We start from the raw sequence: 4,416 nt of genomic DNA on the forward strand, positions 1-4,416 counted from the left end.
ACTTGGGACTTCCTGGCCAAATTTGAAATAGCACTGAGCTTTCCGGATCTTATGGATACGTTATTTGGCCCTCTTTCTCTTCGCGGTCAGAACAAATCTGATGTCTGTTTGTTTATTTTTTTCTTCTCCGGTGCCTTTGCGGCCCACCGCCAGGTGCGCAGGTAGACACGGGTGTCTCGGCGTCTTAGGCGGTGTTTTTCTGCTTGCATCGATATCCGATGGCGATCGAAGTCGTCGGCCAGCAAAGGAAGCGCGTCCCCCGATCGAAGGCAGTGCACGGAGTCTTCGTTAGTCCGAGTGCATCGGCCGGCCGTTCACGAAGCTCTAAGCATCTTGTCTCTTGCTTTACTTATCGTTAGTACCTACGCCTGTTTGCTCTGAATTTCGGGACCACTGTCGCTTTTTTTTACTTAGTACTTGGCCATAGCGTTTACTTTCAGCATCACCCCTTAAACTTCCCTGTGCCCTTCTCAAAGAAACAAAGGAGAAGTGAATTTATTTCAACTACTGTCGGTTAGATTTTATAGGTGCAGATTTATATAAGCCCAGCAGGAGTTGATATTTCTTGTTTTGCGCAAGGGAATTCACAAGTTATCTTGCTGTCCTTTGTGCTGATTTTCAGATTTTTTTTTGGTTCATTAGGCGAGGGTTGAACACGAAGTAGTTAAGTTGGAAAGTTGGATTGTGGCGCAACGCCGAAACCACGCAGTCAGTCTTCGAGAAAGAAAAAAAAAAAAACATACACAGGGAATGATTTCAAGAAATGGTCATCCTTTTGTTTGAGTATACGCGTTGTTTATCTACTCCGACTGTAGTTTTTTTTTTTCCGCTAGTGTAATTTTTGAACACCGCATACAGTATCAGTGAAAGGACAAGTGATCCGAAGACTGGTTGTTATTCTTAGTCAAGTGTGGACGACCGAGTTCGCGAAACTTCAACAAACGAATTTATGTCTTCCTAAAATTTTCATCTCTGTTTCTTTGTCAGTTGTGAAAGCAGAATGGTTCCTCTCTTCGAGACGCGCTCGCAGTGTTTAATAGGTGACTTGAGGCTCTGAATTAAGGTTGACTTATTTAGTTCATATGTCGCGTGTAATGTGATGCATTTTGTGCCTGTAACGTAGAAATTACGCACATCGTTTCGTTACTTAGCCTACTTATGCAAGAATATCATGAAAAAATTACTAATAAATTTCGTATTTAGCTTTGTGCCTTTCTGTCGTTGCAAGGGGCTGTTGTAAGAGAATAAATCATAACATATTGCGAAGGCATATTTAATAATAATTCCTGAGGCTTTGCGTGCCAAAGCTGCGATATGATTATAAGGCAAGCCGTACAGCGGGGGACTTCAGGTAAAATTCGACCACCTGGGGTTCTTGAACGTGCACCTAAATCAAAGCACGCCGGTGTCCGTTGCATTTAGGAAATCAAACCTGCGCCCTCGAGCTTAGCAGCGCGATACCTTACGCCCTACGCTACCACCACGGCGGGTGCAAATTGATATGTCTGCATTTGGGGTTTTGAAGCACACACGTGTGTATGCGTAGAAGGATCGTCAATTTTGTGACGTGAGAGATATGGTTCTATTTTCATCGAGACTCTATGTGAGCGACGTGATCACATGTGCTAGGAGGATCTCTGGAGCAGGATACAGATGAACCGCGGTTTAGAAAGTCCCCATAATATTTGTTCTGCTTCTCCCAAAATTCCCCTCACGAGCTTTCGCGAGCACGGTGTGCAAACGAAATCGCATTCCTGACACCGCGGTGAATGAAAGCGAAATCACATGACTGATTTGATCGACGGTGCAATAGCTGCGTCAACCGCGAAACTATTTCTCAGTGAATGTCGACATGGATACGTCATAATGCGGTGCTAGTGAGGGTATGCATGCTCCCTCGGCAGCTTCGATGTCAGTCATGCGAAGTTGTAGTTAATAAATAGTTGCAGTGCACCGTCTCGAAACTACGTTATGGGAGACGCTGTAGTTGGTTGGTGCCAGATAAGTCTTCACCACCTCCAAGCTTTTAATGCTAAACTTTAAGCACGGGGAACTAACATTTTTACATTCTTCCTCTATCGCAACGCGGCCGCCACAGCTGGCAATCGAACTCGCGACTTTGCAACTTTGCGCTCAGCTGCTCCGCTCCATAGCGACGGAGTTACTGCGATGGCCTGCAAGTTAACTTGCGAAGTTACCGAAGTGCAATGGATAAATAAGCAGGGTGATTTGTGTGTTATTCTTCTATTGCGCTTTCGAATCTAGAATTTGATTACCTAGCCAGCAACTATGTCAGGGCAAGTATGTCAGATGATGTGGCACTAATGTTCTTGCTTTGTCCTGCCTTGTTCCCGCTCCTTCACCATGTATGTCTGCACTTTTCACCGAAATAAATATAGTTGGAAGTCAGCGCTCTTTGCCTCTGTTTGTTTTGTCCCGTTTCCTGTTCTTTTATGCACCGTAAATGGTTTCTAATGGATCCGTACCAACCTTCCCAAGCTTCAACCCTTTTCAAGTTTGCAATGCTTGTAGAATGCGTCCGATATGGGCTGCAGCGATGGATTTCGTGTTCTTTGTTTTCGCTCTTCTTTAGACTTAGCTGTATCAAATGATCTTCCTTTCGGCGCCACTACGTACTAAAGAAATTTGTTTGTGGACGCGATAGCAACGAATGGACCGGCTTTCTCTTAAGCACATAAGCGAAGGACAGAATGGGGTCGTACTAAACTCTACGCACACGCGGAAAAGCGAACCACGCGCTTATGGCGGCAGAGGGAGCGTGTAATTGCTATATCGGAAAATAACCTTTCCAGCTGACCCCACCCCACGCGGCATTTCGACGCTCGAACATCGGAAGCGTCTAATAATCCCCGTACGAGTGGTGCTAGACGTGCGTCGATTCCGGAGGCGTCGGTACGTGTAGTTATCGCGTAAAAAGGTTGGACCACTCGGAGGAAAGAGATAGGAAAAAAAATAATGAAACAAAAACGAGGAGACAGACAAGAAAATTACACAAACGACCTTCGCAGAAGAAAGCTTTGAGGTAAGAGGAAAAAAGAGTCCCTCGGAGGCGGCACGTTTCGAGGAGCGCCGCCAGTTTTGTCCGTAATAAAACGGCCGCTCTCTATACTGGCGGCAACTAAGCCGACTGCGGCTGTAGGACGCGAAAACTTGTTTCGGGGCTGCGGGAAGGAAGGTGAAAGAGACTCTGGCACTGCTGAAGGCAAATAAAAAAAAAACAAAAACAAAATAAGACAAAGCAATAAGCCACATAGAGAAGTAAACGGAAACAAAATTAAGCGAACGCGCATTTGCAGAGTGCTCATGGGGACGTTGGCGGCCGGGGCCAGCCTAGATTGGGTATGTGTGGTGGGGGGGGGGGGGGTCTGTTTTTATGTCCGCCGCTGTCGGCATCGCTCGGCACGGCATCGTCGCAGCTCCAAGCACCAAGACGCCACCTCTAGACCTCTCCTTCTCCTCATCCTTCCTCTCCACTTGCTCTATCGCACAGCCAGGTTTCCAATTGTTCCCGAGGCCATTCCTCCAGTGCGCACCTGGGCAGGGAACAAGATGGCGGCGCTCTCCTTACGCTGCTTCCGCCTTGGTGCTGAGAAAATTCTTGCGAAGTCTCGAGCGGCGGCCACATGGTGGCCTTTTGGGAGAACGTTCGGACCTTTTTTTTGCTAACGCTTATGGAAATGTTTTCAGTGCTTTCTTTGGTTTCAAGCTTGGTCGTTTACTTTGTTCTATCGTGTACCCGTTGCCTTCTGCCGCTATTTCGGAGCACACTATCGGCAGGTGGCGATGGGTTAACAGAGCAACAAGACAACAGACAGAGTTTGAACGTGGGGAGGAGGCGACAAGGCAACAAAGCGAAGCGTGGATTATTTTCTCAGGCATTGTTTCTTTTACATATCTTCCCCTGATAGTAAACTGCGAAGAGGGGTAAACTTCTTCGTCATGGCCGGCAGGCATAGAGTGTGTACTGTTTTCAATCGCCCGGTACTTACGGGTGTTTTGTACAGTAACTACCCGTAACAATGACGATGAGCAACAGAATTCAAAACTGTCATGTCGCAAAGGTTCTTTGAAACATTAAGATACAGGAAGTTACCACTGCGCCTCACGACTTGTTGGTTCCTCTAGTCCAGGGAAGCCGAAGTGTCGTCGAGTTGAATGAAAACGCCTTGAGAAAGTGGGTGGTTACTTTGTGAACAATCTTTCTGAGAAACGGCAAAACCAGCGCTCGCGAAATTTGCATGCCAGAACGCAACACTTAATGTGCTGCAGGGAAAAACAAATAGACTCGTTGAGTACCTTACAGGAACATGACTTAGTCTTTATGACGTTCAAGTCGGCACGACATATTTTTCGCACTTTTTTGTTTACTTTTTAAAGGTTTACTTTATCTCGCAA

The sequence above is a fragment of the Rhipicephalus sanguineus genome, chromosome 6 (genome assembly GCF_013339695.2).
Source record: "Rhipicephalus sanguineus isolate Rsan-2018 chromosome 6, BIME_Rsan_1.4, whole genome shotgun sequence".
NCBI classification, from domain to species: domain Eukaryota; kingdom Metazoa; phylum Arthropoda; class Arachnida; order Ixodida; family Ixodidae; genus Rhipicephalus; species Rhipicephalus sanguineus.